Genomic DNA, 25571 nt, shown 5'->3' on the forward strand with positions numbered 1-25571 from the left:
GAAAAAAAAAAAAAAACCTAAAAAAACAGTGGGAGAGTAATATTGCCCTTTCAGCTTGTGTGCCAGTCTTGACTCCTGGGTGTGCCACCTCTCTCCCTCTCATTCAGTGGGCCATAGAAAGCCTATTTATTTTTTTTTTAAAATATTATTGGGTTTCTAAAGTCTCCCTGAAAAAACAAAAAATACATAAAAAAACAGTGGGAGAGTAATATTGCCCTTTCAGCTTGTGTGCCAGTCTTGACTCCTGGGTGTGCCACCTCTCTCCCTTTCATTCAGTGGGCCATAGAAAGCCTATTTTTTTTTTTTTTTAATATTATTTGGTTTCTAATTCTCCCTGAAAAAAAAAAAAAAACCTAAAAAAACAGTGGGAGAGTAATATTGCCCTTTCAGCTTGTGTGCCAGTCTTGACTCCTGGGTGTGCCACCTCTCTCCCTCTCATTCAGTGGGCCATAGAAAGCCTATTTATTTTTTTTTTTAAATATTATTGGGTTTCTAAAGTCTCCCTGAAAAAACAAAAAATACATAAAAAAACAGTGGGAGAGTAATATTGCCCTTTCAGCTTGTGTGCCAGTCTTGACTCCTGGGTGTGCCACCTCTCTCCCTTTCATTCAGTGGGCCATAGAAAGCCTATTTTTTTTTTTTTTAATATTATTTGGTTTCTAATTCTCCCTGAAAAAAAAAAAAAAACCTAAAAAAACAGTGGGAGAGTAATATTGCCCTTTCAGCTTGTGTGCCAGTCTTGACTCCTGGGTGTGCCACCTCTCTCCCTCTCATTCAGTGGGCCATAGAAAGCCTATTTATTTTTTTTTTTAAATATTATTGGGTTTCTAAAGTCTCCCTGAAAAAACAAAAAATACATAAAAAAACAGTGGGAGAGTAATATTGCCCTTTCAGCTTGTGTGCCAGTCTTGACTCCTGGGTGTGCCACCTCTCTCCCTTTCATTCAGTGGGCCATAGAAAGCCTATTTTTTTTTTTTTTAATATTATTTGGTTTCTAATTCTCCCTGAAAAAAAAAAAAAAACCTAAAAAAACAGTGGGAGAGTAATATTGCCCTTTCAGCTTGTGTGCCAGTCTTGACTCCTGGGTGTGCCACCTCTCTCCCTCTCATTCAGTGGGCCATAGAAAGCCTATTTATTTTTTTTTTTAAATATTATTGGGTTTCTAAAGTCTCCCTGAAAAAACAAAAAATACATAAAAAAACAGTGGGAGAGTAATATTGCCCTTTCAGCTTGTGTGCCAGTCTTGACTCCTGGGTGTGCCACCTCTCTCCCTTTCATTCAGTGGGCCATAGAAAGCCTATTTTTTTTTTTTTTTAATATTATTTGGTTTCTAATTCTCCCTGAAAAAAAAAAAAAAACCTAAAAAAACAGTGGGAGAGTAATATTGCCCTTTCAGCTTGTGTGCCAGTCTTGACTCCTGGGTGTGCCACCTCTCTCCCTCTCATTCAGTGGGCCATAGAAAGCCTTTTTTTTTTTTGGTTTTTTTAATATTATTTGGTTTCTAAAGTCTCCCTGAAAAAAACAAAAAAAACATAAAAAACAGTGGGAGAGTAATATTGCCCTTTCAGCTTGTGCGCCAGTCTTGACTCCTGGTTGTGCCACCTCTCTCTCTCTAATTGTGGGCCATAGAAAGCCTTTTTTTTTTTTTTTTTTAATATTATTTGGTTTCTAAAGTCTCCCTGAGAAAAAAAAATAAATAAATTAGGTGGGAGATTAATATTGACATTAGTGCTTGAGTGACAGTCCTGCGTGTGTGTCATCTCTGTGATTTTGTGCCACAGAAAACAGAGTGTGTAACATTGTGCCTGATTTTCCTTGTGGTCTCACCAACCTGTTAAGGGATATTGAAATCATACTGAAGTTATAGCTCACCGTGTAAGTTGTTTGATAGCAACAAATAAAGTTACTTTGGTTAAGATTTTAAAACAATGAGGAAGTCTGGTGCAAGAGGTCGTCGTGGGCGTTCATTGTCAGCTGGTAATGATGGTAGTGGTAGTGGAGCATCAGGTGGTCGTGGGGATAAAAATATTCCACCTAAGTCTGGAGCTGTGGAGCCAGTTTCGTCGTCAGGCTACACAAGGCCTCGAACGCTCTCTTTTCTGGGAGTAGGAAAACCGCTTTTAAAGGCGGAGCAGCAACAGCAAGTTTTGGCTTACATTGCAGACTCAGCCTCTAGCTCTTTTGCCTCCTCTTCCGAAACTGGTAAATGTAAAAGCAGCGCGTCGCTTGTGGATGTTCACGGTCAGGGACAAGTCGCTTCCTTGTCCTCCTCAGCAAAAACTACAACAAGAGAGAAGGATGCAGCAGGCGACACAACGGGTCACTCCATGGAGCTCTTTACACATACCGTCCCTGGCTTAGAAAGTGAAACATTTAACAGGCCATGCCCATTACAAGTATATTCTGACATGGAGTGCACTGATGCACAGCCACAGCCAGAGTACTATGCTGCTCCTTTGACTCAGACCACCACATTGCCCTCTCAGGGTACAGATCCACAATCAGACCCTGATGAGACTATGTTGCCCCGCCACGAACGCTATACCACCGACCGACACAGTGACACAGACGAAGTTGCACACGAGCTCGAAGAGGAGGTAATAGATGACCCAGTTATTGACCCCGATTGGCAGCCATTGGGGGAACAGGGTGCAGGCGGCAGTAGTTCAGAAGCGGAGGTGGAGGAGGGGCCGCAGCAGGCATCAACATCGCAACAGGTTCCATCTGCCGGGCCCGTATCTGGACCAAAACGCGTGTCAAAGCCAAAACCTGTTGGAGCACAGCGTTGCCATCCGGTTAAAGCTCAGTCTGCAATCCCTGAAAAGGGATCAGAGTCTAGGAAGAGTGCAGTCTGGCATTTTTTTAAACAACATCCAACTGATCAGCGCAAAGTCATCTGTCAAAAATGTTCAACTAGCTTAAGCAGAGGTCAGAATCTGAAAAGTCTAAATACTAGTTGCATGCATAGACACTTAACCACCATGCATTCTCAAGCCTGGACTAACTACCAAACGTCCCTCAAGGTTGTAGCACCCTCGGCCAATGAAGCTAGTCAGCAACGCAACATCCCTTCCGTCACTGTAAGGCCACCATTTTCCGCACCACCGGCAGTATCTGTGCAGGTTTCTTTGCCAGCCAAAAGCAGTCAGGGTCAGGGAATCACCAGTTTTGTAGGAGGAAATATTGCATGTAGGGCACCGGCGGAAACAATACCGTCTCCAACCGTCTCTCAGTCTGCCATGTCCACCGGCACACCCGAAAGTTCCACGATCTACAGCTCTCCAGTCCAGCTCACCCTACATGAGACTCTGGTTAGAAAAAGGAAGTACTTATCCTCGCATCCGCGTACACAGGGTTTTAACGCCCACATAGCTAGACTAATCTCGTTAGAGATGATGCCCTACCGGTTAGTTGAAAGCGAAGCTTTCAAAGCCCTGATGGAGTACGCTGAACCACGATACGAGCTACCCAGTCGACACTTTTTTTCCAGAAAAGCCATCCCAGCCCTGCACCAGCATGTTAAACAGCGCATCGTCCATGCACTCAGGCAATCTGTGAGTACAAAGGTGCACCTGACTACAGATGCATGGACCAGTAGGCATGGCCAGGGACGTTATGTGTCCATCACGGCACACTGGGTGAATGTGGTGGATGCAGGGTCCACAGGCGACATCAATTTAGGGACAGTTGTGCCTAGCCCACGGTCTAGGAAACAGTTGGCTGTAGGCGTTCGCACCCCCTCCTCCTCCTCCTCGTCCTCCTGCAGAAGCTACAGCTCTTCCACAGAACGCAGTCGGCCAACCACTCCATCGGCAGATGACACTGTTGCACACCAGTTGTCCCATTATGGGCCAGCTACTGCCAAGCGTCAGCAGGCTGTATTGGCTATGAAGTGTTTGGGCGACAACAGACACACCGCGGAAGTTCTGTCCGAGTTCTTGCAACAAGAAACGCAGTCGTGGCTGGGCACAGTAGATCTTGAGGCAGGCAAGGTAGTGAGTGATAACGGAAGGAATTTCATGGCTGCCATCTCCCTTTCCCAACTGAAACACATTCCTTGCCTGGCTCACACCTTAAACCTGGTGGTGCAGTGCTTATTGAAAACTTATCCTGGGTTCTCCGACCTGCTCCTCAAAGTGCGTGCACTTTGCTCACATATCCGACGTTCGCCTGTACACGCCAGCCGTATGCAAACCTATCAGCGGTCTTTGAACCTTCCCCAGCATCGCCTAATCATAGACGTTGCAACAAGGTGGAACTCAACACTGCACATGCTTCAGAGACTGTGCGAACAGAGGCGTGCTGTTATTTATTTGTGGGAGGATACACGGGCAGGCAGTAGGATGGCAGACATGGAGTTGTCAGGTGTGCAGTGGTCGAAGATACAAGACATGTGTCAAGTCCTTCAGTGTTTTGAGGAATGCACACGGCTGGTTAGTGCAGACAACGCCGTAATAAGCATGAGCATCCCCCTAATGCGTCTGCTGATGCAAAGTTTGACGCACATAAAGGAGCAGGCGTCTGCACCAGAGGAAGAGGGAAGCCTTGATGACAGTCAGCCATTGTCTGGTCAGGGCAGTGTACAGGACGAGGTAGCGGGCGAAGAGGAGGTGGAGGACGAGGAGGATGATGGGGATGAGTATATTTTTAATGCGGAAACTTTCACGGGGGCACAGGAAATTGGTTGCGTGTCACGGCCGGGTTCTGGTTTTTTGAGGGACACAAGTGACGTAGATTTGCCTGCAACTGCCCCTCAACCAATCACAACCGGAGATTTGACAACTGGAACTTTGGCCCACATGGCGGATTATGCCTTACGTATCCTAAAAAGGGACACACGCATTACGAAAATGATGAACGATGACGATTACTGGTTGGCCTGCCTCCTTGATCCACGCTATAAAGGCAAATTGCAAAATATTATGCCACATGAGAACTTGGAACTAATATTAGCAACCAAACAATCAACTCTTGTTGACCGTTTGCTTCAGGCATTCCCAGCACACAGCGCACGTGATCGTTCTCACACGAGCTCCAGGGGGCAGCAGACTAGGAGTGTTAGGGGTGCACACATCAGAAGTGGCGTTGGACAGAGGGGTTTTCTGACCAGGTTGTGGAGTGATTTTGCTATGACCGCAGACAGGACAGGTACTGCTGCATCAATTGAAAGTGACAGGAGACAACATTTGTCCAGTATGGTTACTAACTATTTTTCATCCCTTATCGATGTTCTCCCTCAACCGTCATTCCCATTTGATTACTGGGCCTCCAAATTAGACACCTGGCCAGAATTGGCAGAATATGCATTGCAGGAGCTTGCTTGCCCGGCAGCAAGTGTCCTATCAGAAAGAGTATTCAGTGCTGCAGGGTCAATATTAACCGAAAAAAGGACTCGTCTGGCTACCCAAAATGTTGACGATCTAACATTCATTAAAATGAACCACAACTGGATTTCAAAATCTTTTGCCCCACCTTGCCCGGCCGACACCTAGCTTTCCTATGAAAAGCTCTTGCCTGTGAATTACTTTTCTAATGTCTAATTTGCTGCTGCAGATTGTACAGCATACGACATGTTTACACCTCCCTAAATGGCCAAACTCCCCACACGGGGCCGTGGTATCGCGACTTGGCGCAAGCACCCGTGAGACTGCTGTTTGTCTGAAGAGGTGGGTGTGCTCGCTTTTGGTTGACGGCATTGCTACTGGGTCCCTCATAGTACAATGTAGTGTCTCTGGCGGTGGTGGTGCGCACCCAACGTCAGACACACCGTTGTAACATGAGTGGCCCTGGGGCGGTCCCGCCGGCCTCAAGAGAGTTCCCCCCTACCCCAGCTCAAACTGGGCTCTACTACGTGCAAAATTATGTCGCACAGCTCCACCAATCTTTAGTCTATTCGCTGACATCATTCAATGTCTGGCACTGACAATACAAATTTGTAGACATCTATGATGCAACTTAAAGTAGTCTGTGTCTGTGTCCTATATTGGCACCATTAAATAGTTACTGCCAAATTACTATGTCAGAAACACAGCAGATGAGCCCACCCCTGTACCTAAGTATGCCATCTTTTTTTTTGTTTTGGTTGTTTTGCGAGACATTAACATCTATTTATATTTTGGGAGTACTGGGACAGACACTCCTTGCACTACTCCTCCACTCAGCACCAAGCTGCCTGCCCGTGTATCCATGTAACCGCTGTAAAACTGCCATGAGCCTATTGTTTGTTATTTTAGGCCTTTGATAGCCTGTCTGCGGTCCCTACTCCTCCACTGACCACCAAGCTGCCTGCCCGTGTATCCATGTAACCGCTGTAAAACTGCCATGAGCCTATTGTTTGTTATTTTAGGCCTTTGAAGCCTTTCTGCGCTCCCTCCTTCCACTAGTCCTCCACTGACCAGACCACTGCTGCCCGTGTACCCCTGGAACCAATTTTAAAGTGCCTACAGCCAGCCCATTTTATTGTGTTAGGCCTTCGAAGCCTGTCTGCGGTCCATACTTCCACTAGGCCTCCACTGACCAGACCACTGCTGCCCGTGTACCCCTGGAACCAATTTTAAAGTGCCTACAGCCAGCCCATTTTATTGTGTTAGGCCTTCGAAGCCTGTCTGCGGTCCATACTTTAAATACTCCTCCACTCACCACCAAGCTGCCTGCCCGTGTATCCATGTAACCGCTGTAAAACTGCCATGAGCCTATTGTTTGTTATGTTAGGCCTTTGATAGCCTGTCTGCGGTCCCTACTTTAAATACTCCTCCACTCACCACCACCAAGCTGCCTGCCCGTGTATCCATGTAACCGCTGTGAAACTGCCATGAGCCTATTGTTTTTTTATGTTAGGCCTTTGATAGCCTGTCTGCGGTCCCTACTTTAAATACTCCTCCACTCACCACCACCAAGCTGCCTGCCCGTGTATCCATGTAACCGCTGTAAAACTGCCATGAGCCTATTGTTTGTTATTTTAGGCCTTTGAAGCCTTTCTGCGCTCCCTCCTTCCACTAGTCCTCCACTGACCAGACCACTGCTGCCCGTGTACCCCTGGAACCAATTTTAAAGTGCCTACAGCCAGCCCATTTTATTGTGTTAGGCCTTCGAAGCCTGTCTGCGGTCCATACTTCCACTAGGCCTCCACTGACCAGACCACTGCTGCCCGTGTACCCCTGGAACCAATTTTAAAGTGCCTACAGCCAGCCCATTTTATTGTGTTAGGCCTTCGAAGCCTGTCTGCGGTCCCTCCTTCCACTAGGCCTCCACTGACCAGACCACTGCTGCCCGTGTACCCCTGGAACCAATTTTAAAGTGCCTACAGCCAGCCCATTTTATTGTGTTAGGCCTTCGAAGCCTGTCTGCGGTCCCTCCTTCCACTAGGCCTCCACTGACCAGACCACTGCTGCCCGTGTACCCCTGGAACCAATTTTAAAGTGCCTACAGCCAGCCCATTTTATTGTGTTAGGCCTTCGAAGCCTGTCTGCGGTCCATACTTTAAATACTCCTCCACTCACCACCAAGCTGCCTGCCCGTGTATCCATGTAACCGCTGTAAAACTGCCATGAGCCTATTGTTTGTTATGTTAGGCCTTTGATAGCCTGTCTGCGGTCCCTACTTTAAATACTCCTCCACTCACCACCACCAAGCTGCCTGCCCGTGTATCCATGTAACCGCTGTAAAACTGCCATGAGCCTATTGTTTGTTATGTTAGGCCTTTGATAGCCTGTCTGCGGTCCTTACTTTAAATACTCCTCCACTCACCACCTAGCTGCCTGTGTATCCATGTAACCGATGTAAAACTGCCATGACTGCCTACTGTTTGTTATTTTAGGCCTTTGATAGCCTGTCTGCGGCCCCTACTTGCAATACTCCTCCACTGACCACAATGCTGCCTGGAGTGCCTGCCTGTGTATCCATGTAACCGATGTAAAACTGCCATGACTGCCTACTGTTTGTTATTTTAGGCCTTTGATAGCCTGTCTGCGGCCCCTACTTGCAATACTCCTCCACTGAGCACAATGCTGCCTGGAGTGCCTGCCTGTGTATCCATGTAACCGATGTAAAACTGCCATGACTGCCTACTGTTTGTTATTTTAGGCCTTTGATAGCCTGTCTGCAGCCCCTACTTGCAATACTCCTCCACTGACCACACCAATGCTGCCCGTGTACCCCTGGAACCTATTTAAAAGTTCATAGAGCCTAGTTATATATTTTATTTACTATTAATAAGGCCATGATGGACTACGCTGTACCACGCTACAAGCTAACCAGTCGACACTTCTTTTGCGAGAAAAGCCATCCCAACCCTCCACCAGCATGTAGAAGACCGCATTGTCCATGCACTCTGGCAATCTGTGAGTACAAAGGTGCACCTGACAACAGACGCATGGACCTGTAGGCATGGCCACGGAAGATTACGTGTCCATTACGGCGCAATGGGTTAATGTGGTGGATGCATGGTCCACAGGGGACAGCCTACTAAGTCTGTCTGCAGTCCCTAATTCAAATTGTCCTCCACTGTCTAAATCGGAACTTCCACCTTCTGGCTTTCGGCCTATAGTATCAGAAATTAAACTGCATTTGGCCTTCAACTTTGGTTAGGGCCTACTAACGGCTTCTGCCCCTCCCTGGTGTTGTCCTCAACTAAATAAAGCTGAGCTTCAACCTTCCGGCTCTCATTATGTGGTTTTAAAAAAAAAAATGGTGGTTAGGGCCTACTAACGGCTTCTGCCCCTCCCTGGTGTTGTCCTCAACTAAATAAAGCTGAGCTTCAACCTTCCGGCTCTCATTAAGTGGTTTTTAAAAAAAAATGGTGGTTAGGGCCTACTAACGGCTTCTGCCCCTCCCTGGTGTTGTCCTCAACTAAATAAAGCTGAGCTTCAACCTTCCGGCTCTCATTAAGTGGTTTTTAAAAAAAAAAAAATGGTGGTTAGGGCCTACTAACGGCTTCTGCCCCTCCCTGGTGTTGTCCTCAACTAAATAAAGCTGAGCTTCAACCTTCCGGCTCTCATTATGTGGTTTAAAAAAAAAAAATGGTGGTTAGGGCCTACTAACGGCTTCTGCCCCTCCCTGGTGTTGTCCTCAACTAAATAAAGCTGAGCTTCAACCTTCCGGCTCTCATTAAGTGGTTTTAAAAAAAAAATGGTGGTTAGGGCCTACTAACGGCTTCTGCCCCTCCCTGGTGTTGTCCTCAACTAAATAAAGCTGAGCTTCAACCTTCCGGCTCTCATTAAGTGGTTTTAAAAAAAAAAAAAATGGTGGTTAGGGCCTACTAACGGCTTCTGCCCCTCCCTGGTGTTGTCCTCAACTAAATAAAGCTGAGCTTCAACCTTCCGGCTCTCATTAAGTGGTTTTAAAAAAAAAAAAAATGGTGGTTAGGGCCTACTAACGGCTTCTGCCCCTCCCTGGTGTTGTCCTCAACTAAATAAAGCTGAGCTTCAACCTTCCGGCTCTCATTATGTGGTTTAAAAAAAAAAAATGGTGGTTAGGGCCTACTAACGGCTTCTGCCCCTCCCTGGTGTTGTCCTCAACTAAATAAAGCTGAGCTTCAACCTTCCGGCTCTCATTAAGTGGTTTTAAAAAAAAAAAAAATGGTGGTTAGGGCCTACTAACGGCTTCTGCCCCTCCCTGGTGTTGTCCTCAACTAAATAAAGCTGAGCTTCAACCTTCCGGCTCTCATTAAGTGGTTTTAAAAAAAAAAAAATGGTGGTTAGGGCCTACTAACGGCTTCTGCCCCTCCCTGGTGTTGTCCTCAACTAAATAAAGCTGAGCTTCAACCTTCCGGCTCTCATTAAGTGGTTTTAAAAAAAAAATGGTGGTTAGGGCCTACTAACGGCTTCTGCCCCTCCCTGGTGTTGTCCTCAACTAAATAAAGCTGAGCTTCAACCTTCCGGCTCTCATTATGTGGTTTAAAAAAAAAAAATGGTGGTTAGGGCCTACTAACGGCTTCTGCCCCTCCCTGGTGTTGTCCTCAACTAAATAAAGCTGAGCTTCAACCTTCCGGCTCTCATTAAGTGGTTTTAAAAAAAAAATGGTGGTTAGGGCCTACTAACGGCTTCTGCCCCTCCCTGGTGTTGTCCTCAACTAAATAAAGCTGAGCTTCAACCTTCCGGCTCTCATTAAGTGGTTTTAAAAAAAAAAAAAATGGTGGTTAGGGCCTACTAACGGCTTCTGCCCCTCCCTGGTGTTGTCCTCAACTAAATAAAGCTGAGCTTCAACCTTCCGGCTCTCATTAAGTGGTTTTAAAAAAAAAATGGTGGTTAGGGCCTACTAACGGCTTCTGCCCCTCCCTGGTGTTGTCCTCAACTAAATAAAGCTGAGCTTCAACCTTCCGGCTCTCATTAAGTGGTTTTAAAAAAAAAAAAAATGGTGGTTAGGGCCTACTAACGGCTTCTGCCCCTCCCTGGTGTTGTCCTCAACTAAATAAAGCTGAGCTTCAACCTTCCGGCTCTCATTAAGTGGTTTTAAAAAAAAAATGGTGGTTAGGGCCTACTAACGGCTTCTGCCCCTCCCTGGTGTTGTCCTCAACTAAATAAAGCTGAGCTTCAACCTTCCGGCTCTCATTAAGTGGTTTTAAAAAAAAAAAAAATGGTGGTTAGGGCCTACTAACGGCTTCTGCCCCTCCCTGGTGTTGCCCTCAACTAAATAAAGCTGAGCTTCAACCTTCTGCTCCAAATTACCATTTTAAAAAATGCAATAGGCTTTTCCGGCCTACTAAAGGTGTCTGCCCCTCCCTGGTGTTGTCCTCAACTGAACAAAGCTGAGCTTCCACATTCTGGCTTTCGCCCTATACTATCAGATATTAAACTGCATTTGGCCTACTAGTGTGGTTAGGCCCTTGAAACAGTGTCTGCTGCTCTTGGGTTTGCTACTCCACTGAACAAAGCAATGCCGCCTGTTTAGTCCTGTTACCAATTTTGAACTGCATGTAGCCTACTTTATTCTTTGGCCCTATATCTGTTTCCTCCTCATCCTGCCCATTGCCCAGCCACTGCTAAATGAGTCTGCTGGTACATTGACCTAGACCACTACATTCCCCTTGTACTCTACACAGCCAGAATCTGTCCCTGCTGAAAGTAAGGTTCCCCTTCCCGCATGTTATACCACCTTACACAGGGACAAAGAGGAAGGTGCAGATGAAAGTGCAGGTTCCTTCATCAGGTGGGGGGGCATACTCGTTGGCGACGTCACTGGCACAGGGCCCCTCAGAGTACGCAAAAGTGTCGCTGCTGGTGGGAGGCGCCCCCGCCATGCAAACACACCGCCGTACTTTGAGGGGCCCTGTGCCAGTGGCAATGCGAACGAGTGGGCCCCCCCTGCTTGCTCAGGATCACAGCACTTGCAACTTTTAAATACTTACCTTTCCCTGCAACACCGCCGTGACGTAGTCCGCATTTCCTGGGCCCACGAAAAACTTGAGCCAGCCCTACTCCCCCCACAACTTTCCCCCAATTCCCTATGCCCAACTATTATTATACAGTTAATTAAGATTGGCAAGCTTCAGAAACAAGAATGGATGTTTTTGGCATTAAAATGGGCACTGTAGGTGTTTTCCTGGCCTCCACTCACTGCCGACTATGCTTCCCCATTGACTTGCATTGGGTTTCGTGTTTCGGTCGATCCCCGATTTTTAGCGATAATCGGCCGACTGCACTCGACTCGACTCTGGACAAAATCGGGTTTCCCAAAACCCTACTCGATCTTAAAAAAATGAAAGTCGCTCAACCCTATTCACCAATGAACTGTCCGTTACAGGAATCATTTAACAAAGCAAAAATCAAAGTTTACCACCGGATATAAGTAGTTTATCAAAAAGATGAACACCTATGTCTGAGGAATTGAGCTCAATACTTGACAGAATATTGTGTGTCATATTCTTAGACTCTCTTTTAAAAGGAGTGGTGCAACAGCATTGAAGGATGGCTCATATGGTACTGATATTTAAGAAAGGTAAGAAGGTGGATCCAGGCAACTATCGTCCAGTAAGCATAACATCAGTAGTGTGCAAAATTTTTGAGGGCATTATAAGAGATGACCTGCAGAAATATATTGTAGAAAATAATATAATAACTTAAAATTAGCATGGATTCATGAAGAATAAGTAGTGTCTAACTAACATGTTGGGTTTCTGTGAGGAGGTACGTACAAATCTGGATGTTGGTAATGCAGCTGATGTGATTTATCTGGACTTTACAAAGGCATTTGATACTGTTCCATATAACAGCCTTAGGCTGGCGTCATACTAGAGAGTTTTATGGATGTATGAGAGGGGCAAAAATTACACATTGCACACGGACCAATGATTCTCTATGGGGCAGCTCCTATCTGCCGTATATTTCTCAGCTGTATTTTACGGGTGTAGAAAATCGCAGCATGCTGCGTATGTCAGCGTATTGTGCAAAAAATCAGCCAATGAAAGCCTATGGGGTGAGAAAAATATGGATTACACACGGACCATCAGTGTGACTTGCGAAAAATACACACCGGTGTTCTAGAGAAAAGCCGGTAATTCAGTGCGGTGTACAGTAAAATGACACTGACAGGTTAGAATAGAATAGCTAGAATAAATGTCTACACATAGTATAGAGAGATATATATATATATACATATATATATGTCAGTGAGACACATATCTACTATATAATTGTCTAAGGTTCACTTCCATCTGTCTGTCTGTCTGTAACGGAAATCCCAAGTCGCTGATTGGTCGCGGCAAAACAGACATGACCAATCAGCGACGGGCATAGTCCAGCGGCAAAATAGCCGCTCCCTAGTCCCCGCAGTCAGTGCCCGCTCCATACTCCCCTCCTGTCAGCACTCACACAGGGTTAATGGCAGCGTTAACGGACCGTGTTATGCCGTGGTGTAACGTACTCCGTTAACGCTGCTATTAACCCTGTGTGACCAACTTTTTACTATTCATGCTGCGTACAATAGCAAGGTGGCATTAACCCTTTATTACCCTATATCCCACCGCTAACCGGGAGTGGGAAGAGAGAGGCTAAGTACCAGAATAGGCGCATCTTACAGATGTGCCTCTTCTGGGGTGGCTGGGGGCAGATGTTTTTAGCCAGGAGGGCCAATAACCATGGTCTCTCTCTAGGCTATTAATATCTGCCCTCAGTCACTGGCTTTCCCACTCTGGTGGAGAAAATTGCGCGGGAGCCCACGCCAGTTTTTTCCGTGATTTAACCCTTTATTTTAACAGCCAGAGCCCCCAAATTTTGCACACAGACTCTACAAAAATTATTAGTGAGGAATATGCAAAAAAAAAGGGATATGAAATGGTTTACTGTATGTAAACCATGTCTCATATCATGTCGGGTTTGGGAAGGAGATAGCGAAAGCCGGCAATTGAATTACCGGCTTTTCAGCTATCTTTCGCTGTATGAAATATAAATATATATATATATATATATATATATATATATATATATATATATATATATATATATATATATATATATATATGTGTGTGTGTGTGTCTCACTGATATATATATATATATATATATATATATATATATATATATATATATATATATATACAGTACAGACCAAAAGTTTTGACACACCTTCTCATTTAAAGATTTTTCTGTACTTTCATGACTATGAAAATTGTACATTCACACTGAAGGCATCAAAAATATGAATTAACACATGTCGAATTATATACTTAACAAAAAAGTGTGAAACAACTGAAATTATGTCTTATATTCTAGGTTCTACAAAGTAGCCACCTTTTGCTTTGATGACTGCTTTGCACACTCTTGGCATTCTCTTGATGAGCTTCAAGAGGTAGTCACCGGGAATGGTCTTCCAACAATCTTGAAGGAGTTCCCAGAGATGCTTAGCACGTGTTGACCCTTTTGCCTTCAGTCTGTGGTCCAGCTCACTCCAAACCATCTCGATTGGGTTCAGGTCTGGTGACTGTGGAGTCCAGGTCATCTGGCGTAGCACCCCATCACTCTCTTTCTTGGTCAAATCGCCCTTACACAGCCTGGAGGTGTGTTTTGGGTCATTGTCCTGTTGAAAAATAAATGATGGTCCAACTAAACACTAACCGGATGGAATAGCATGCCGCTGCAAGATGCTGTGGTAGCCATGCTGCTTCAGTATGCCTTCAATTTTGAATAAATCCCCAACAATGTCACCAGCAAAGCACCCCACACCATCTCACCTCCTCCTCCATGCTTCAAGGTGGGAACTAGGCATGTAGAGTCCATCCGTTCACCTTTTCTGCTTCGCACAAAGACACAGTGGTTGGAACCAAAGATCTCAAATTTGGACTCATCAGACCAAAGCACAGATTTCCACTGGTCTAATGTCCATTCCTTGTGCTCTTTAGCACAGACAAGTCTCTTCTGCTTGTCGCCTGTCCTTAGCAGTGGTTTCTTAGCAGCTATTTTACCATGAAGGCCTGCTGCACAAAGTCTCCTCTTAACAGTTGTTGTAGAGATGTGTCTGCTGCTAGAACTCTGTGTGGCATTGACCTGGTCTCTAATCTGAGCTGCTGTTAACCTGCGATTTCTGAGGCTGGTGACTCGAATAAACTTATCCTCAGAAGCAGAGGTGGCTCTTGGTCTTCCTTTCCTGGGGCGGTCCTCATGTGAGCCAGTTTCTTTGCAGTGCTTGATGGTTTTTGCCACTGCACTTGTGGACACTTTCAAAGTTTTCCCAATTTTTCGGACTGACTGACCTTCATTTCTTAAAGTAATGTGGCCACTTGTTTTTCTTTACTTAGCTGCTTTTTTCTTGCCATAACACAAATTCTAACAGTATATTCAGTAGGACTATCAGCTGTGTATCCACCAGACTTCTGCACAACAGTACTGATGGTCCCAACCCCATTTATAAGGCAAGAAATCCCACTTATTAAACCTGACAAGGCACACCTGTGAAGTGAAAACCATTTCCAGTGACTACCTCTTGAAGCTCATCAAGAGAATGCCAAGAGTGTGCAAAGCAGTCATCAAAGCAAAAGGTGGCTACTTTGAAGAACCTAGAATTTAAGACATAATTTCAGTTGTTTCACACTTTTTTTGTTAAGTATATAATTCCACATGGGTTAATTCCTTGTTTTGATGCCTTCAGTGTGAATGTAGAAATTTCATAGTCATGAAAATATGGAAAAATCCTTAAATGAAAAGGTGTGTCCAAACTTTTGGTCTGTACTGTATATATAGACTGTATGTTTTCACGAATATTTGAGCCCATGGATCCATTCTATGTCCATTTTGCAAGCCGGTGAGAAAATCTCGCCGTACGGATGCCATACGGATTACATGCAGAGGTTTACATGTGCAAAATACGCTGCTACGGATGACATACGGATCACTGTTTTGGGATAATTTATGCATATTACGCATGTAAAATATGGACCATATTTCCCTACGCTGAGTGTGACGCCGGCCTTATACTCAAGCTACAGAAGCGATGACTGGGGAAAAATATATGCACACGGGTAAAGAATTGGCTAAATGACAGGAAACAAAAAATTGTCAAATGGTACATTCTCTAAATGGGATATAATCAGTAGTGGGGTACCGTAGGGATCTGTGCTAGGACCGATTCTATTTAACCTCTTTATTAATGACTTTGTGTATGGGATTAAAAGTAAAGTGTCAGTCTTTGCTGACGACACCTAACTATGTAGGGTATTAGGAAAACAATGCACTTAGGATGGACTAATCCTTTTGCTGCATTTACATTAAATGGGAGCAAACTTGGGACTACAGAACAGGAGAATGACTTGGATATTCTGGTTACAAGGAAGCTGAGCAGCAGTACTTAATGTCAATCAACATCCACAAAAGCAAACAAGATTTTAGGATGTATAAAAAGATAAATAAAATCCTGCAATCCCAACGTATTATATGTGGCCTCACCCAAAATGTATAAAAGGGGTAATAATTTATTACCCCTTTTTAAATCACTGGTGAGGCCACATTTAGAATATGGGATCCAGTTTTGGGTTCCACATTTTAAAAAGGATATTCAGAAGTTAGAATAGGTTCAAAGACGGGCAACTAGATTATTACAACGGATGGAAGGTTTCTCATATGTTGAGAGGTTGGAAAAATTGGTCTTTTTTAGCTTAGAAAAAAGATGCTTCAGAGGAGATCTCATTTACATGTATAAATATATGTGTGGCCAGTACAAAACACTGGCACATGACTTATTCCTTCCAGAGGTCATACTAAGGGCACTCATTATGGGTGGAAGAAAGACATTTTCGACAGCTAAATAGTAAACGGTTCTTTACAGTTATAGCATTCAGACTGTGGAATGCCCTACCACAAGAGGTAGTAATGGCAGACATTGTAACAGCTTTTAACCCCTTTCTGACGTCAGGCGGAATAGTATGTCCAACATCAGAAGCCCCGCTTTGAGATGGGCTCCGGTAGTCAGCCCACCTCAAAGCCGCGACATGTCAGCTGTTTTCAACAGCTGACATGTGCCCGCAATAGACGCGGGCAGAATTGTGATCCGCCCGTGCCTATTAACTAGTTAAATGCCACTGTCAAACTCTGACAGAGGCATTTAATAACCACTTCTGGCCATTGGGCCGAAAATACAAGCACCGTTGACCCCCGTCACGTGATCGTATGTCAGCGGTGCATCAGAATGACAACCAGAGGTCTCCTTGAGACCTCTATTGTGGTTGATGCCAGATTGCTATGAGTGCCACCCTGTGGTCGGAGCTCATAGTAATGCTGTAATTCTACTACATAGGGGCTATCTGAGCATTGCCTCTATGTAGCAGTGGCGATCAAGTTGTGGCAGCTTCTAGCCTCCCATGGAGGCTATTGAAGCATGCCAAAAGTAAAAAAAATGTGTTTAAAAATATGAAAAAAATAAAAAAACATAAAAGTTCAAGTCATCCCCCTTTCACCTCATTATAAAACAATAAAAATAAAATCAAACCTACACAAATTTGGTATTGCCGCATTGAGAATTGCCCGATCTATCAAAAAAAAGGATTAACCTGCTCGCTAAACGGCATAGCGAGAAAAAAATTAAAACGTCAGAATTACGGTTTTTGGTTGCCGCGACATTGCATTAAAACGCAATATCGGGCGATCAAAAAACGTATCTGCACCATATTGGTATCAATAAAAACATCAGCTCAGTGCACAAAAAATAAGCCCTGACCCAACCCCAGATCACAAAAAATGGAGACGCTACGGGTATCGGAAAATTGTGCAATGTTTTTTTTTAGCAAACTTTGGAATTTTTTTAACACTTAGATAAAAAAGAACCTAGGCATGTTTGGTGTCTGTGAACTCATAATGAACTGGAGAATCAAAATGGCAGGTCAGTTATAGCATTTAGTGAACATAGCAAAAAAAGCCATACAAAAAACAAGTGTGGGATTGCACTTTTTTTGCAATTTCACAGCGCTTGGAATTTTTTTCCCGTTTTATAGTACATGACATGATAAAACCAATGAAGTCTTTCAAAAGTACAGTTTGTCCCGCAAAAAGTAAGCCCTCACATGGCCATATTGACGGAAAAATAAAAACGTTATGGCTCTGGGAAGGAGGGGAGTGAAAAACGAAAACGAAAATACCCCGGTTAAAGACTTTTATTGTGTCTGCCATTACTACCTCTTTTGGTAGGAGACTTCACATGACTGCTCTAACTGTAAAGAATCCTTTCCTATTTAGCTTCCACAATTGCCTTTCTTCCACCGGTAATAAGTGCCCCCTGGTCCTTAGTATGGTCTTTAGAAGGAATAAGTCATGTACCAGTCCCTTGTACTGACCACACATATATTTAGTTACTTAAATTTGATCTCTTTAGAGGCATCTTTTTTCTAAGCTAAACAAGTCCAACTTTTCCAACCATTATTTGAGAGGCCTTCCATACCTTGTAATAATCTAGTTGCCCGCCTTTAAACTGACTCTAACTTCTGAATATCCTTTTTAAAATATGGAGCCCAAAACTGAATCCCATATTCTGGATGTGGATGCCTGTTATTTCTTCACCCTGGATAACCCATTTAACTTTGAGGTTCCTCATATTAGCAAACACCATTTCAAAAGCAGTCTCTGTAAACTTTTTCCTCATATGTTATTAGGCCTCTCTTCTGGGGAAAAGTATTTTAGAAAGCATTACAAAAAATAATACTTTTCAATTACAATTTAAACATTTCCAAAATATTTTTTAAAGGTCACAAAAAAGTATTTGTTTATAAATATATTTTATTATGTATTATACTAAAACCTACAAGTTCTGGAATACTAATTTTCAATTAAATATAAAAAGAGAAATAATATTTTTGTTGCATAAAAAATGCACATAGAATGTTTTTTCCTTCCCTAAGCACTTTACCAGTCTGAACCATACCTATATACTACCGAAGATAAAGAAGGAATGCGGCACTCACCCGACTTCTTCAACAATTAGTCATCCTTTATTGAACGCGGCATAACATACCAAACTTGGCACGATACAGGTTACGGCATGGAGAGGGAGCAGTGAGGGAGTGTGCAGAGACAAGACGGACGTCCGTCTTGTCTCTGCACACTCCCTCACTGCTCCCTCTCCATGCCGTAACCTGTATCGTGCCAAGTTTGGTATGTTATGCCGCGTTCAATAAAGGATGACTAATTGTTGAAGAAGTCGGGTGAGTGCCGCATTCCTTCTTTATCTTCGGTAGTATATGGACTTGTTATTATCACAGCTGAGCACCGCCTGAGCTTCCACAGAAGCTGAGTCCGTCCGACCCCTCGAAGAAGGGATTAGCCTCGCAGCTAGATTATTTTCATGACAGCTCGTTCAGTGCCGACCACAGTTTATTCCTTTCTGTTATGCTGGTGAACCATACCTATACTAATTAGCAAAATAATTAACAAGTTTAAAATGTTCTAAAGTGATCATACTTAAGATAAAGACATTTTCTCACCACCATCAAAAGTCATTTTCACATATTTAGATTAGAATAAATTGGGATCTTAGTAAGTCAGAATAATTTCACAGTGTGTTAAGGTGATTAACATTTGACACTATCATAAAATACTTTGAATGAATTATTGTATTTTTTCGACATTTAAGGAAAGCAGTTTAAGGAAAGTAGTTAATTGGCACATGTTCATCTGCTAGGTGGAGATAAGAATTATATAAAAGTGCTTGAACAAAGTTAGAAATTAAACTGGGAAAATCGGAAAATGAAGTGGAGTTATATTATGTGAACATTCCAGCTATTACCCAGTTACTGATGTTAAAAATAATACATATTCATCATTCTCATCTGTTCTCTCAAATAATCTCACATTTTTGTGAGGAAGTTTAGAAAAATTTGATATTTCAGTTTTACATTCCACTGGATAGATTTTCTTTCAAATATTCATAATCTATATACACTCACTGGCCACTTTATTAGGTACACCTGTCCAACTTCTTGTTAACACTTAATTTCTAATCAGCCAATCACATGGCAGCAACTCAGTGCATTTAGGCATGTAGACATGGTCAAGACAATCTCCTGCAGTTCAAACCGAGCATCAGTATGGGGAAGAAAGGTGATTTGAGTGCCTTTGAACGTGGCATGGTTGTTGGTGCCAGAAGGGCTGGTCTGAGTATTTCAGAAACTGCTGATCTACTGGGATTTTCACGCACAACCATCTCTAGGGTTTACAGAGAATGGTCCGAAAAAGAAAAAAAATCCAGTGAGCGGCAGTTCTGTGGGCGGAAATGCCTTGTTGATGCCAGAGGTCAGAGGAGAATGGGCAGACTGGTTCGAGCTGATAGAAAGGCAACAGTGACTCAAATCGCCACCCGTTACAACCAAGGTAGGCCTAAGAGCATCTCTGAATGCACAGTGCGTCGAACTTTGAGGCAGATGGGCTACAGCAGCAGAAGACCACACCGGGTACCACTCCTTTCAGCTAAGAACAGGAAACTGAGGCTACAATTTGTACAAGCTCATCGAAATTGGACAGTAGAAGATTGGAAAAACGTTGCTTGGTCTGATGAGTCTCGATTTCTGCTGCGACATTCGGATGGTAGGGTCAGAATTTGGCGTAAACAACATGAAAGCATGGATCCATCCTGCCTTGTATGGAGCATCTTTGGGATGTGCAGCCGACAAATCTGCGGCAACTGTGTGATGCCATCATGTCAATATGGACCAAAATCTCTGAGGAATGCTTCCAGCACCTTGTTGAATCTATGCCACGAAGAATTGAGGCAGTTATGAAGGCAAAAGGGGGTCCAACCTGTTACTAGCATGGTGTACCTAATAAAGTGGCCGGTGAGTGTATATGATGTATCATAAACATTGTTATTATCACACAAATATCTATATATATAATTGTCTAAGGGTTTTTCTGTCTGTCTGTCTGTCCCGCCTGGGCCTCGACCAATCAGCGACGGGCATAGCATGGCGACGATGATGTCATAATGGAAATCCTGCGTCTCTGATTGGTCGAGGCCGCCAGGGCACAGTGACAGGCACAGTATCGATGTAGATGTCATAATGTTTGCCATGGCGACGATGATGTCAAAAAGGTTGCCTCGATCAATCAGCGACGGGCTCAGTCTGCCGCGAATTCTGGAATCATCATTGTCCATATACTACGGGGACATGCATATTCTAGAATACCCGATGCGTTAGAATCGGGCCACAATCTAGTAACATAATATGTGCATAACACATGCACATAATTGCTTTCTCTTTCTATTCACATATCCTAACATATCATAAATAATTAATTTATTTATCTAATATGTGAATGCTTCTTAAGATGAACAAATATCAATTCTTACCATATGTTAGGGTAGCAGAGTTAGAAGTCACACTCCAACCCTGTACACACGATTGGTGCAGCTTGCACAGCTACACAGGACCCACTTCCAGGGCAAAGGCAGCTTTGGTCACAAAAACATAAAGGAGGGTGTTAGAATGAGCTATTGGACAGCAAAGACTCAAAATATAGTTTTTGCATAGGGTTCATCTTCTGTCTGTTTCCCCTCCTGATATGTTTTATTGGCCACTAAACTGGTCTATCTGGTCTAATCCCATTGCTAATTATGTTAAAGGGAATCTGTCAGTAGGGTCAATCCTCCTAAGCTTGTAGGTCATAAAGAGTTAAGCAAAATGAAACCTTGATATCTGGGATCCAATGTCTTATTCCTGAGAAATCCATGTTTTTCTTTTATGTAAACAAGCTATATAGATGTAATTTATATTTTTGATTATTAATCTTATTATTGAACAACTACAGTTCTAGTGGTGAATCCAAAAGGTTAATAAACCTAAAATTTGAATATTTAAGAAAGTAACAATGAAGTTTTTGCCACGCATCATCTGCTCAGTGAGTGATTGTTTTTCTCTCCTATGGCAACTGGGTCATGCTGATTTATCAGTGTTTTGTTTGACAACTCAACTGTCCAACCTTGTGATGGGTGTGCTGAGCTGTCGGTGCCTTGATTAACAGCTCGGCTGTCCACTCTGGGACTGGGAAGTGCGGGACTTTCTCCAGGGGTCCTCTGTTCTGGAGATTGCCCAATCTATTTAACAGAGCTGTTTGCTTCTGATCCCTGGACGTACTGTAGTTTGTGCTGACTGGTGAGTGTTTGCCTTATTTTGCTGTTCTGAGTTCTGATTTCCACTGCCTGACCCTTGGACTGCATTCTGACTATCCATTTGTCTTGTACTTTTGATTTGATATGCTTTCTCCTGGTATTTTGACCCCAGACCATGACCTAACATATACATTTGTCTTTACTCTTGGTTTCTATGTGCTCTCTTCGTACTGACCAAGAAACATCTTACTTCTCTATCTCACGGTCTGTCTGTGAGTACTGACTAGTAGGGTTGAGCGACTTTCACTTTTTTAGGATCGAGTCGGGTTTCGCGAAACCCGACTTTGTCAAAAGTCGAGTCGAGTGTAATCGTCCGATTATCGCCAAAAGTCGGGGATCGACCGAAACACGAAACCCAATGCAAGTCAATGGGGAAGCATAGTCGGCAGTGAGTGGAGGCCAGGAAAACACCTACAGTGCCCATTGTAATGGTAAAAAGATCCATTCTTGTTACTGAAGCTTGTCAATCTTAATTTACTTTATAACAATAGATAGGCATTGGAAATTGGGGGTCATTTGGCTAAAGTTGTGGGGGGAAAGGCTGGTTCAAGTTTTTAGTGGGCCCAGGAAACGTGGACTACTTCACGGCGGTGGAGCAGTGAGAGGTAAGTATTTCAAGTTTGCAAGTGCTGTGATCCTGAGCAAGCAGGAGGGCCCACTCGTTCGCATTGGCACTGGCACAGGGCCCCTCAAAGTACGGCTGTGTGTTTGCACGGCGGGGGCGCCTCCCACCGGCAGCGACACTTTTGTGTACTCTGAGGGGCCCTGTGCCTGTGACGTCACCAACGAGTATGCCCCCCACCTGATGAAGGAACCTGCACTTTCATCTGCACCTTCCTCTTTGTCCCTGTGTAAGGTGGTATAGTATGCGGGAAGGGGAACCTGACGTTCAGCAGGGTCAGATTGTGGCTGTGTAGCTTGCAAGGGGAATGTAGTGGTCTGGGTCAATGTACCACAAGACTCACCTAGCACTGGCAGGGCAATGGGCAGGATGAGGATGAAACACAGATATAGGCCCAAATAATAAAGTGGGCTAAATGCAGTTCAAAATTGGTAACAGGACTAACCAGGTGGCATTGCTTTGTTCAGTGGAGTAGAAAACCCAGGAGCGGCAGACACCGTTTTAAGGGCCCAACCACACTAGTAGGCCCAATGCAGTTTAATATTGCAAATATAGGCCGAAAGCCTGAAGACTGAAGCTCAGGAAAATAACACAGGACAACACCAAGGTGCGGCAGACACCGTTACTAGGCCCAACCAAAATAGTAGGCCAAATGCAGCTTAATATTTAAAATGTAGGCCGAAAGCCTGCACATTGAAGCTCGGGAAAACAAAACAAGAGAAAACCCAGGAGCGGCAGACACCGTTTTAAGGGCCCAACCACACTAGTAGGCCCAATGCAGTTTAATATTACAAACATAGGCCGAAAGCCTGAAGATTGAAGCTCAGGAAAATAACACAGGACAACACCAAGGTGCGGCAGACACTGTTACTAGGCCCAACCAAAGTAGTAGGCCAGCTGCAGTGTTATATAAACAAAAACTTAATGAGAGCCTGAAGATTGAAGCTCAGCTCTGTTCAGTGGAGAACACCAAGGAGCGGCAGACACCGTTAGTAGGCCCCAACCACACTAGTAGGCCAACTGCACTGTTATATTAACAACAACAACTTAATGAGAGCCTGAAGATTGAAGCTCATCTTTATTCAGTGGAGGAGAGAAGCGAGGGGCAGCAGGCACCGTTACTAGGCCCAACCAAATGAGTTGGCCAATTGCAGTTTAATATTTAAAATGTAGGCCGAAAGCCTGAAGATTGAAGCTCAGGAAAACCAAACAGGAGAAAACCCAGGAGCGGCAGACAACATTAGTAGGGCCCAACCAGACAAGTAGGCCAAATGCAGTTTAATATCTGATAATATAGGCCGAAAGCCTGAAGACTGAAGCTCAGCTTTGTATAGTGAAGGACAACACCAGGGAGCGGCAGACACCATTAGTAGTCCCCAACCAAACTAGTAGGCCAACTGCAGTGTTATATAAACAACAACTTAATGAGAGCCTGAAGATTGAAGCTCAGCTCTGTTCAGTGGAGAACACCAAGGAGCGGCAGACACCGTTAGTAGGCCCCAACCACACTAGTAGGCCAACTGCAGTGTTATATTAACAACAACTACTTAATGAGAGCCTGAAGATTGAAGCTCAGGCAAGTAAACCTGGAGAACACCTTGGAGCGGCAGACACCATTAGTAGGCCCCAACCACACTAGTAGGCCAACTGCAGTGTTAAATAAACAACTACTTAATGAGAGCCTGAAGATTGAAGCTCAGCTCTGTTCAGTGGAGAACACCTTGGAGCGGCAGACACCATTAGTAGGCCCCAACCACACTAGTAGGCCAACAGCAGTGTTATATTAACAACAACTACTTAATGAGAGCCTGAAGATTGAAGCTCAGGCAAGTAAACCTGGAGAACACCTTGGAGCGGCAGACACCGTTAGTAGGCCCTGATATAGAAGGGTTAATAAGTTGCCTTTAAGTGCCTCTTGCCTTTAATTGCTAGATTTACTAGAATCTGTTGACGCAGTAGTCTGATAGTCTCCTTTCAAGGAGACTATACTTCTTATCAATGTATGTTCTTAATAGTCAGCAACATGTTCTGGGTTATGGTAAATAAATTATGACCCTGGGTGATGGTGGGGGCTACATGAGTTACATTGAAATGCATTTGTTGTAAATGGTATAAAACATTGCTTTGGCTTTTAATATACAAGATAAAAGTGACTTGCTCACAGGATATGTGTGAGGTGTCTTTTTGTCTCCAAGCGCGCTTGTAAAATAACGGGCGTAACTATCTGATTTGGCTCTCACTGGTGATCTGGCATACTGACATTAGCTCAGAATGAAAACAGCTATGACAGTTTTGGCGCCCAAACAGGGGCCGTGTAACCAGCCTATTCGGAATCCGTATGTGGGAGCTTTCTGAGAGATTGGACATGCAAAGCACCAGCTGCAGCAAGGTGAGAAATGTTATTCTTACAATTTGTTTTGCACTTGCAATCTCTCTTCTGGATCTGTCCATACCTCTGGGTAAAAGGCTGCCAACACAGTTCAAAGAATCCACATCACCAGTGAGTTTTGTGTTTTGTCTGTTTATGTCCGTATGAGAGTTGAATAATAGAGCTATAATTGTGATAATTGTTATCTGTATTATTTGTCAATATCCTAATTGGTTATGTATTTGTTTAGTGTGTGTGTGTAATACAAGAGCTGGGATAGGCTCTGTGCAGTGTTGTTATTTTGGTCATTTTGGATTGACAGTATATTATATGAAGCTGTATTTTGTATAAGGCCGTGGTTTTTGTTGTTTGGCCTTAAAGTGCTTTCAGAGTGTCAGTGGACACTGCTGCAGTTTTATTTATATAGAGTTGTGTTAATTCCAAAGTGCAAAATAGGCAGGCTGTGTGAACCTTGTAAGTATGTCTATGAGAACCTCTGAATGAGATAAGAGGTGAGTAAATGAGTATAAGGGATAGATAAATCCCTGATTGATGAGGGGTTCCGTTAGGTGTGGTCCTCTGTATGTGACAGAAGACATTATTCAACTCAGTTTGAGCTGAATTAGGTGGAGTGATTGAGATAAGGGATTTTCTTCTTGTAAAAATCAACTGAAAAGTGAAAGGAAAAGAAAAAACAATCCCTGAATGAGCATGTATGAATGAGTGATCACATAAGTATCATTACTAACCACAGACACGACTGGCACAGATGCACAGATTTGGCAATATTATTCTCCCTTTCTTTTTATTATATGGGAGACAAGTGAATAAATCAGGCCCAATGTATGACAGTATAGTTTCTGTGGCACAAAATGACTGACAGAGATACCACAGACAGGAGTGGCACAGATGCACAGATTTGCCAATATTAATCTCCCCTTTTTTTTAATATGGGAGGCTAGTCAATAAATCAGGCCCACTTTATGACAGTATAGTTTCTGTGGCT

This window comes from Ranitomeya variabilis, chromosome 1, assembly GCF_051348905.1.
Source record: "Ranitomeya variabilis isolate aRanVar5 chromosome 1, aRanVar5.hap1, whole genome shotgun sequence".
NCBI classification, from domain to species: domain Eukaryota; kingdom Metazoa; phylum Chordata; class Amphibia; order Anura; family Dendrobatidae; genus Ranitomeya; species Ranitomeya variabilis.